The sequence below is a fragment of the Cyphomyrmex costatus genome, unplaced genomic scaffold (assembly GCF_001594065.2).
Source record: "Cyphomyrmex costatus isolate MS0001 unplaced genomic scaffold, Ccosl1.0 scaffold313, whole genome shotgun sequence".
Lineage (NCBI taxonomy): Eukaryota > Metazoa > Arthropoda > Insecta > Hymenoptera > Formicidae > Cyphomyrmex > Cyphomyrmex costatus.
This window is the reverse complement of record NW_017277266.1, coordinates 11,134-22,970: the sequence shown is the minus strand read 5'-3', so window position 1 is coordinate 22,970 and position 11,837 is coordinate 11,134.

The following is an 11,837-nucleotide window of genomic DNA, read 5'->3' as shown; positions in this document are numbered from 1 at the left end:
CGTGATTCAAGAATGTCTTCTTTTCAACGACAGAGTTGTAATTCCTCAACAATTCCATCAACAAATTCTCAAACAATGGCATAAGGGTCATCCTGGAATGGAGCGAATGAAAATCATAGCACGTTCGTATATTGGCCAAGAATAGATCAGCAAATAGAAGAATTTGTCAGAAATTGCAGAAATTGCGCACTCGCCGCGAAATCACCTATCAAGGTACCATTATCAAGCTGGTCTCTTCCTGAAAAACCATGGAAAAGAGTTCACATAGATTTCGCAGGACCGTTAAATGGAAAATATTATTTTGTTTTGGTCGATGCCTTTTCAAAATGGCCTGATATAGTTCCAACGCAAACAATCACAGCTCAGCGAACTATTGATATTCTTCAAGAAATTTTTGCAAGATTTAGTGTCCCTGAAAGTCTAGTTTCAGATAATGGAACTCAGTTCACTTCAGAAAAGTTTCAAAACTTTTGTCTTTTACAGAGAATCAATCATCTGCATACTCCACCGTTTCATCCAAGTTCTAATGGACAAGCAGAACGTTTCGTAGATACATTCAAACGGGCACTTTCAAAATGCGAAACAGAGGGGAAAGAAGTCAAGGAACATCTTTGCACCTTCTTACAGTATTACAGGTCAACTCCAAATCCTAATGTTCCAAATCAAGTTTCTCCCGCGGAAGCCTTGCTTGGAAGACCAATGCGAACAACGTTAGATCTGCTTAAGCCCTCGAAATGCTCAACTGCTCAACCTGAGAAACCGCTGCCAAAACAAAAGCAAGAAGAACAATACAACAGGAGACATGCAGTCAAATCTAAAAAATTTGAACCAGGAACAAAAGTTTATGTTCAAATTCACACTTACAATAAATGGTCGTGGATTCCTGGGGAAATAGTCGAAAAAGTTGGAAGAGTTATCTACAATGTACTTGTCGACACACGAAGTCGCTTGGTTCGAGCTCATGCGAATCAAATCAAGTTTAGAGCTATCAAGGACAATGACGACTCATCTCAACAGCAAGAAATTCAATTACCACTTGAAATATTAATCAATGCCTTCGATCAGGGAGGAAAACAAGCGAACATTCAAGAAACTACCTCTGTTCCTCAAGGAAATTCTACTTCACCTCAAATTCTAGAAGACATCAACCAAGAACTATTGCAACCTCAAGAATCGTCTTCACAACCAGATCCAGGTCAACGATCGGAACCTGTGCAACAGGAACAACCAGTGCTTAGACGCTCTCAACGCAATAGACGCCGTCCACGTAAACTGGAGAATTACCAGTGTCACTCTTCCAGATAGGGGAACCTATGGGTGTTACCTACGCCTATGCTAAACGTCACGACATGCACGGCTAGGCAACGATCTGTATGTCGACAGTCAGAAGGTCGACACCGGCAGTTGTGTTTAGACATTCAAAATAGACACACTCTTTTGTATCATCATTCGGTTTTCCGCGTATTCTGATTAGCACATAATTCTCAATAAACTACGAATTAAAGATTAATGACAAACACAACAATAATGTTCTGCGAAAATGGAACATAACGTTTTCGGGTACGCGCGGAAGCGATGCGGAGGCATTTTTAATGCGCATCGAAGAAAGCCGTGCTTTATTTCCCGTTACCGACGATGATTTATTTAGATGCTTACCCTTTTTCCTGACCGGTACTGCTCTTTATTGGTTTAGAAATCGACGTGCCGAGTGGAGAGCGTGGAGCGAATTCGCGGATGCGTGGCGTAGTTGTTTTGGAGATCCTGACTTTCAATTCGCGCTTCGCGATGAAATTTTGAGACGCACGCAGGGAGAGATGGAATCGGTAGCCGATTATCTTACTTGCGTGCAAGCTTTATTTGACCGACTCTGCCCTCCGTGGAGTCTGCCGGAACAATTAAATTACGCTCATCGAAATATGTTGCCGCGCTTGCAAGTCGTTATTAGACGCGACGAAATTTATGATTTTGCTTCATTAGAACGAATGGCATTGCGCGTTGAACTGAGCCACGATGCCGCGACTCGTTACCGTGCTCCACCGGCCCCCGAGAAATCCTTGTTTCCTGACTTAGCATATCGACCGCCTAAGAAAAATCCGCGTACTCCGGTAATAGCGGCGGCTGGATTTTCCGCGTCGGGGACTACGAATAGCCGCCGAAGTAATCGGTTCGAGGCGGCTTCCGCTCCGTCTACCACCGCGGCCACCGATGCCGCGAGCGCAGCGTCCGCGAGCTCGATCAAATGTTGGAATTGCGAAAGGACGGGACAGAGGGCGCGAGAGTGTAAGGAAACGCGTCGCTTATATTATTATCGGTGTGGTGCAGCGAACGTCACAATAAGAAATTGTCCGAAGTGTTCGGGAAACGGAGAGGCAGGTCGTTAGAGCGGGTCCGCGCGACTTCAGCCGAATCGGGGGAGGCCCATGTTCCACGGGTGGACGTGGTGGAGTACGCGGAGAGAGTCTTTTGTTTGTCGGAATTACCGCCTTTGGGGTACTTCCGTATTTTCGTTGCCGGTGATCCGATAATGGCCCTCGTTGATACGGGAGCGAGTCGGACGATTATGGGAGATAAGGGTATTGCGATCATAAGACGCCTGGGATGGCCGACGCGGCGCGCGGAGGATATTCGCATACGCACGGCAAATGGACAGATAGCGGAAGTAAAAGAGGAGATAAAAATACCTCTAATACTCGAGGGTATGTAGCGAGAAATCGATGTGTGTTTGTTGCCGACGTTGATCGTTCCTTGCATTATTGGCATGGATTTTTTGTGCGCGTTCGCATTAAATCTCGATTTTGCTAATTCGAATTGGAGCTTCTCGGCTCGTCCGGGGGAGCGATACCCTTTTGAGAGACGGGATGATTGCCTTGCATGTGCTTGCTGTGGACTTTCGGAATTAACCCTCGGACAGGAATTAAGTTTAAGAAAATTTTTAGCAAATAAATTGTCGAATGCCGTTGCCGTGTCCGGTGTCATCTTTCTCACTGAACATCGTATAGACGTTGGTTCGCATCAACCGATCAAACAACGATGCTATTTAGTTTCGCCGAAGGTACAAGACGCTATTCGCGGAGAAGTTGATAGGATGTTAGAGGTGGGTATAATCGAGGCTTCGTTTAGTGAGTGGTCCAATCTGATAGTGATGGTGAAGAAGCCGAACGGGAAGTATCGTTTTTGTTTAGACTTTCGTAAAGTTAATAGCATCTCAAAGAAAGACGCGTATCCGTGTATTGCCGAATATGACCGGAATATTAGATAAATTAAGATCTGCGCGATACATCTCGACAATTGAATCTCGACTTGAGTCAGGCGTACTTTCAAATACCCTTGGCGAAGGAAAGTCGCGAGATCACCGCATTTAGTGTTTCCGGTAAAGGATTATATCATTTTACGCGGATGCCGTACGGGTTCACGGGAGCCCCGGCTACTTTTCAACGTTTATTGGATAAATTGATTGGTCCAGAAATGGAGCGTACGCGTTTGCCTACCTTGACGACATTGTAATTGCTACACCGACCTTTAAAGGACACTTAGAGTGGCTCGAGCGAGTTTTAAATAAGATTTTCGATGCAGGTCTTGAAATCAATCCCGATAAATGTGAATTTTGCCGTTCTCAAGTGAGATATTTGGGATTCGTTGTGCAGAGGAACGGCCTAACTGTCGATTTCGAAAAAGCGCGACCAATCTTAGAATATCCTGTGCCGCGTAATATCAAACAGTTGCGCCGGTTCTTGGGAATGTCGTCTTGGTATCGTAGATTCATCCCGCAATTTGCCACTGCGGGAGAACCGTTAACTAGATTATTGAAGAAGAATCAGCGTTGGGAGTGGGAAGTCGAACAAGAGAAAACTTTTGAAGAAATTCGCGCTCGTTTAGCTGCCGCGCCTACGTTGTCGTGTCCAAATTTTGACGTTCCATTTATAGTGCAGACCGATGCTAGTTCTGTTGGATTAGGCGCAGTATTATCTCAGGTTAGCGAGGGTAAAGAGACTATTATCGCGTTTGCGAGTCGCGCATTATCAGCCGCGGAAACGAGATATTCGGTCACAGAACAGGAATGTTTAGCAGTCGTTTGGGCAATACGAAAGTTTAGACCTTATTTAGAGGGTTATAGATTTACGGTAGTGACAGATCATAGTAGTTTACGTTGGCTTCATCACTTGAAAAATCCTACGGGAAGATTGGCGCGATGGGCGTTAGAATTTTTAGAATATGATTACGAAATCGTGCATAGGAAAGGCGCGTTACACAAGGCGCCAGATGCTTTGTCGCGTATGTTTGAGGGTGACACCGAGACGGCAACGGGGAATGATGAGACGTGCTTGGTCGCGATGGTAAAGGGGTCGGTTCCGAGAGACACAGAAGATTCCTGATATAGGGAACGTTTCAGGGAGGTTTCAGAAAAACCCGAGACTGTCAGGGAATGGAAGGTAGTAGATAGTCAGCTATATTTTCTGAGCCCTCGTGCAGTGGCCTCCGAGGTCGTGGAGGATTTAAATCGATGGAAATTAGTTGTACCACTGGAGTTACGAACGGAAGCTTTACGCGAATCGCATGACATTCAGCAATCAGGACATTTAGGCGTGGAGAAAACGTATCGCCGTTTGTCGACCGCGTACTATTGGCCTCGTATGTTTCGCGATGTGACGAACTATGTTAAGCAGTGTCAGATATGCCAGAGTACAAAAGTCGAACAGGCGAGACCGGCGGGTTTGATGGAGCGTCGCGTGACCGAGGCTCCGTGGATGATTGTTGCCGCCGATATTATGGGTCCGTTGCCGAGGAGTAAATCGGGTCACGCGTATATTTTAGTCATTCAAGATTTGTTTACGAAGTAGGTGGAATGCCGTGCGCTGCGGGCCGCGAACGGAAGAAATATTAGAGACGCTTTTACAGACTTGATTCTCTCGCGATGGGGCGCGCCGAGATTTTTGCTAACGGACAACGGCACAGAATTCGTAAATAAAATTTTACGAGAATTCGCTGTAGAGAACGGGATTAAACATACGACGGTGCCGCCTTATCACCCTCAAGCGAATCCGGTTGAGAGGGTGAATCGAGTTCTTAAGACCATGATTGTCTCTTTCCTAGATCGCGATCACCGCGAGTGGGACGTGCACTTAAATGATTTTCGATTCGCGTATAACACGGCGTATCATTCGTCAATAGGATCTTCCCCCGCTTTCTTGAATTTAGGCCGTGAATTAGAGCCTAGTGATTCGCTACGGAGACGCTGCGATCCGACGGTCGAGGTTGAGTCCCGCGACGTGCGAGAATGGTCGAAGCGTATGAGAGATTTACAGTCACTGCACGAGTGGGTCAATGAGAACTTGGAGGCCGCTTACCAGAAGCAGGCTAAATATTATAATAGTCACAGGCGCGATCGAGTTTTTGTTGTCGGCGATTTAGTGTGGAGACGCCGAAATGTATTGTCGTCCGCGACTCAGGGGATAGCTGCCAAATTATCACCGTAGTTTCAGGGACCTTTTAAAGTGGTTGGCGTTCTGTCGCCTGTTGTATATGAGCTTGCTGCTCTAGATGGTGCTCCTGCGGGAAAGATTCACGTAAAGGATATGAAGCCGTATATCTCTCCAGATTGAGTAGTGAATTTAGGATTTTAAAGATGTACTTTCCCTCCCTTCCTTAGTTGCCGTAGCCATGGAGCAGAGGAAGAGGGACTTCGAAGAGAAGTACAGGGTCGCTTTCGCCCTCGTGAAAGAGAGGTACCCCTGGTTCTTTGTAGAACTAGAGGACTTGTGCCGATCGGTGTGGGAGCATCAACGCACCACCCGAGAAGCCATGGTGCGGGACTGGCCCTCTACTCAGGATGCTGCCGTGCAGCACGACCTTGGTCGTGAAGAGAGGTGCACTCAGACGGAGGCACCCTCGCAATTCCGCGAGGCCCCTGAGAGGAACCGCAGCCGGGAGAGAGGGAGGAGCCACACCCGAGACAGGGAGAGAAGCGGGGCTCGCTCCCGGGGAGTGCGCCTGCCGGACGTAGTCAGGGAGGAGAGGACTGGCCGTCCTAGAGAGAGGACCCCCGGGAGACAGAGGAGCAGCACCGCCCGACCAGCCATTCGCGGGTGCTGGAATTACGGGGGTGAAAGCCACCGATATTCAGCGTGCCCGCGACCGCGCAAAAGCGCGGAATTTTGTTTCGGGTGTGGAAGGGCAGGGAAAACCTTGCCAGGGTTGCCACAAATTTTTCATCCTAAAATTTCCTGACATTTCCCTGATTTTACTGACAAAATTTTGTAATTTTCCCTGACTTTCAATAATAAATATTTTGAAATATTTTTTGTATTTTCATCCTAATTTGAAAATTGTTAAATATTTTGTTGATCGAGTAAAAAGGCCCAATTTACGTTAGGACCGTCCATAGATACTTGTAACAAATTCTGTAAACTTAAATCTTTTAGTTTCTTCCTTAAAAGCTCTTAATAAATCTTTAGCACGAGCATGGCCAAGAAAAGCAGAAGAAAAATAGTGTTTCTACTTGATTACTATCATTATTCCAGAATCTCAAAGCAATATCCATTTGTTGAGTTTGTGTCATTTTATTTAAGCTTTCATCAATAGAAACTACAAATGGACCACAGTTACGAACAGCGTCAACAACTTTCCTATTAAAATAGGATGCCAGACCAAAAACTATCTCATATGATAGCTTTGTACGAGCTAAATATTATATTAATGCGAACAGGCTAATGATATTTTCATTTAATTTAAAAAATCTCAGGGCAAACAAATCAGCAACACATCATATAACTTATCATCAAACGATTATCAGTTTACCTTTGGTATGGATTTCCTTTCTTCAAAACAGGAGAAACGTTAGAGCTCAATGGTCAAGCACTATACGCATGCATTATCTTTACAACGCAAACAATAATAAAAAAATGAGAAAAAATTTCCTGACATACGAAAGGTCTAACAGCAAAAGTAACGTCGTCCAAATAAATTGCGAGTCAAAACAAAATATACACACACAAGACAATAGTGCTCTAGCGCTACAAGATCACGGCAAATCATAAAGCGAAAGAATTATCGACCGAATTGGCTTGAAGAACAAAGCGAAATAATTTTATCGATTGTGGCGTTGTGATATAAATAAATTTCTTTACAGCTATTTTATTTTTCCCGAAAAGTGCGCTGAAATCCCTGACTTTTCCTGATTTACTGACGCATTTTTCAAATGCCCTGACATTTCCCTGATTTCCCTGACTTGTGGCAACCCTGCTTGCGAACCACGTTGCCGCGGAGAATGGGAGGACCTAGGCCCCTATCACCCGGGTAAGGGCCACGTCGGGAGACGCACCTAATACCGTTGCCGAGAGACTAAATAAAATTATATTTTTCTACAAATAATCCTTTTCTCTCTTTATTTAAAAGCGATTCCCAAAGGTCCTCTAATAGAACCTTTCCGTGAGCGGCTTCTTTCTTTTATTATTTTGTATTGTGCTCATCCGGAGGATGACGATTCAATCTCGTGGCTTCTTGTGGCGGCGGAGGCTGTTGTGTCGTTTTGTGTCGTATTGTGATGTTCCTCGACTGCCGAGACCCGGATGCGGTGATCGGAGAGGGGGAGAGGTTAGAGAGTCCAGGGGACGTTGCTAACTATTTTGAAATTTTCGTTTTTGGCGTTTCGTTTTTGAGTGATGCATTCGTTAATGCATTCATAGTATCCATGGCGGTCTCGTTCTCCAGTTCATAGACTGATTGGTATAGGTGATTCTGCGGAGATGAGGGCAATAAGCACGAAGCGAGTACTATGGTGGCAGATGACGCTCGTCGTAACCTCCTCGGTCTGTTTTAAGGAGGGGGGAGTTGTGACGTGACACTTTGTGTCCGTCACTCGTAAGTGCATTGGCACGGAGATCCTGTGTCCTCTCAACTCGAAGGGCGAGGGCACAAGCGAGCGTGCCAAATTTATATTTTTTTTGTTTCGTTTTGTATATTCTTTTATATAAAATATTTAGTAATTTCAGATTTTTAAAGAACGATTATTAGTCACATTAGAGTGTGAGCGGTGGTTGTTTTAAATCCGTGTAATGTTGCCGCCTCGCTCACGGAAGGAAGAAAGAAGACGCCGCCGAGGAAGCAAGAAGCCACCGAAGGAAGCCGCCGTTAGGCTTTACTCCATTGAATCCGCGAATGCTCCCGATCATCACTTGCGCGGTGATCGAGTGTGTGTAAAGAGGACACGGGATCTCCGGAGCATTTGAGGCCTGGCCTAGAATTTTGCCGTTGTCGAGACAGAAGGAATAGAGGTCTTCCGATAAAGGATCGATGAGGGATCGTTGCGTGGTGAGGCGGGCGTCATCTTATAATTTATGTAAAACCACCGATTGCGGTAGGTGACATACGTCTCGAGCGGAGCACACGTTAGGCTTTACTCCGATTTTTCGTTGCCGATTCCGGATCGGTCGCCTATAGGCGTTTCGAGTCAGCGTTGCCGTGAATACGTGCCCTCCGCTCAGACGCTCTACTTTGAGAATATATAATAGTGTAGTTGCTCGCCCTCGTTGCCGCCAAGTCGCTTGTGTAATTGTTAATTATTGAGAATTCTTTAAAGTCGAAACTGGCGTTATTGCGTATTAGAAAATCGTTGCCGTCTAATGTAAAATCGAATGTACTACTTGTTCACGAAGTGACTTATTGTTAACGTAATAAGATCTAGATTTGATCGAATATTTTCTGCTCGGCGAATTATTGCCGAATTTACTTCCTGTTGTCGACGGCCAGTTATTAGTCGGTTTATTGTTATTGCGCCGCATACCAGAGCGCGGAAGGTCAACGCTGTAACGTACTTTCTTTCGAACACTTTTGTACAGTCTCTATCAAATATATTGATTTCTCTTTATTGTCATCATTAATTCTGGTGTATTTATTCCAGCCTCTTTGTCTTTCTCCGACAATCTTTTCCGCTTACCGCGAACCACTCCCCTCTGCCAATTTCGTTGGCTGACCTAGTTATTTCGTCCGTCGCGAGAATCCGCGTAATCTTTAAATCTTTGTCCGAGCAATTTATCTAACCATTTGTGCGAAGAGTGGCACGCTCTCTCGTGCCTGGCGCCCAACGAATTTTTGATAGCGACCAAGATCTTTGCTGAGCGAGGTAACTCGTTAATTTTTGTAAAATCTCGAATCACGCGAGAATTATTGACGAACCGCACTATTGCTCCAGTAAGTATTGTTCATTTCAAATAAGAGCTTTCGCATCATTAGATTTCTTTTGGAGAACGCGACGAAGTTGTGCCGGCACTTAAAAGTACGGTTACAAATTTAAATTTGTAACGACCTAACTTTCGTATGCTCGGATGTAGCTCGTCGGTTAATTCGTATTCCAGGATACGAAAGAGGTTCGAACGAAGGAGAATGCAGGTTGAGCAATAATCTCGGACAATATCTTTACATACTAAATTAGCTTTTATTCGCTTTGTCTTAATTACTATCTATTTACAGTGAGCCAAAAAGAAACTAACAGAAACGCAAGAAATAAGGAAAGAAATAAAAAAAAAAATAAAGAAAGAAAACGCGTCGTTCGGCGTGCGTGCGTGCGTGCGTGCGTGCGTGCGCGCGCGCGCTTATGTGTTGAGCCGTTTAAAGCCCTTGTGCCTCTTTTTCTACGTGAATATTACTTATCGCGGCCAATCAGCTGTTGCTATTCATAGCTGGACTAGTACCGCAGTCCGTCAGCTGTATTTACGCGGTTTTTTCGGCGTGAGGTAACGACGACCAGCGGCCGGGAACTCCCGGCGGAGATGAAGAACTCTTCACCCCCGGTCGAATGCTGGTCAGCCGTGATGCAGTGAGATGCAGCGGTCGGCGTATGCGACTGTCGAGAAGTCTCGACAGAGACAGAGTACTCTCTGCCCCCTTTTCTCGTCGTTCGTCGCCTCGTGGCTCTTGCTCACCAGTTGAGAACTCTCAGCGGAGTCGGAGAACTCTCCAACCCGGTTACTATGGGCTCGCAAGGCTCTCTAGGATTTCGGTGTTGCGGACGGATTCGTGTCAGGAACAGGAATGGTCTCTTTTCGCTCTGACTACCGAGTTTTACCGCTCGTCAAAATGCCTTGTTCGCGAGGCTTCGCATTTTCTCGGTCTTTCCCGCCGCTCGGTACTTGCGGTGTGCGTGATTCCGAGCGGTGGGAGTTCACGAGAGCCGATCTATTTTCGGTGGTGCTCGGCGCGGCGCGGCCGTTACTGCCACCGTGTACCTGTGAATTATGCTTTGAATTTATCGGGCGCTTATGCGCCCTCATCGCTGCATCGCGTGGCGATGCAGCGGCGTCCGGCCGGGTGTTCTGGCTGGGACGATGGGTGCATCGTTACAAATTGCTCCGACAAAGATTTAAAGATTACGCGGATTCTCGCAACGAACGAAATAACTAGGTCAGCCAACGAAATTGGCAGAGGGGAGTGGTTCGCGGTAAGCGGAAAAGATTGTCGGAGAAAGACAGAGAGGCTGGAATAAATGCACTATAATTAATGATGACAATAAAGAGAAATCAATATATTTTATTGAGACTGTACAAAAGTGTTCGAAAGAAAGTGTTACGTCCTGTAGACTCCACGATTCTTTTCTTTCAAAGGATCTTGGTCAACGTCATGACTAGAGTGAGATTTACGAGAAGGGCCCGAGCGCGGATATCTGATAATAGAGGCCTAAGTAAACACCACGCTCTGGGAAAACTCGTAAATGCCACTCAAAAGAAAAATAAAACGAGGAAAACAACTTGCGTACAAAGGGCTGACGGCGATAAAAATTGCGAAACCACATATTTCTAAGCGGTCATTAGATAACAAACACTCTAAAGTATCATCTGGGAATGATCCGTAACTCTAAGGAAAACTAGCTAAAAAAAATAACTGGCGCCATGTCCATTGTGCCAAATCGTAAAACTCTTAGAGGATTTCCCACGGCAATGTTTATTTGACATCCAATAAATGTAAATGGAGCGCGGAAACCGACGACTCTTCTGGTCATATATTTTATCTATAACAAAGCGCGACGTGGTCCCGACAGTAATTTCCTACGCATAAAACCCTTAAGAAAAATTGTAAATTACTTTATTTTTCTTAACTCCCCAAGAACACGCGAGATCAACCTCGATAGGACTAGCAAAAATCGTAAAATCCTTTATTCCCGGAGCTCTTCTTAGAAGACGCTAGATATCAATATCGATAGGAGTTAAGAAAAATCGTAAATCATGTCACAAGTTGCTAGCGTTGCAAAAATTTTAGACAAAGGAAAAGCCCGCCCTTTTGGGGTATAAATACGAGGCCCTCGGAAGCGCACAGCGTCAGTGGTAATCTTCGGTTCACCGTGTCAGTTGTCCGAGGCGATAAGCCCGAGTCAACTGTCCGGTCTCTCTTGTTCGCTCAGTCACCTCTTTGGTCGACAGTCAGTTGTCCGAGGCATCGCCCGAGTCAACTGATCAAGATCTGGTGTTCAGTTAGAGTCAGTGCACCGAAGCCCACCTACGGCCCGCCGACCGTTTGCCCGTCTATGCGTCTCCGAGGTCGTCGAAGTCCACCTGGACCACCTACGGCCGATCGTGCGCCTCCGAGACCCACCGAGGCCCTTTGAAACCTGGCTCCAGGTTTGACTGGCAGCTCCGCCATAGTGGACCGTGTCCAGGGGAACCGATCGCCGCCACCTTTCTTTCGGGTTACAAGTAAGACAGATTTTGATTTCCCTTCCTCTCCCCTTCACTTTCCCTAAGAGAAAAAAGAGAATTTACGTAACAAATTACTTGGACGTAAACTCAAATTTTATAATTTTTTTTATTTTTATTTCTCCACACCTAATACCCTCTTCGCATTTTAGTGCG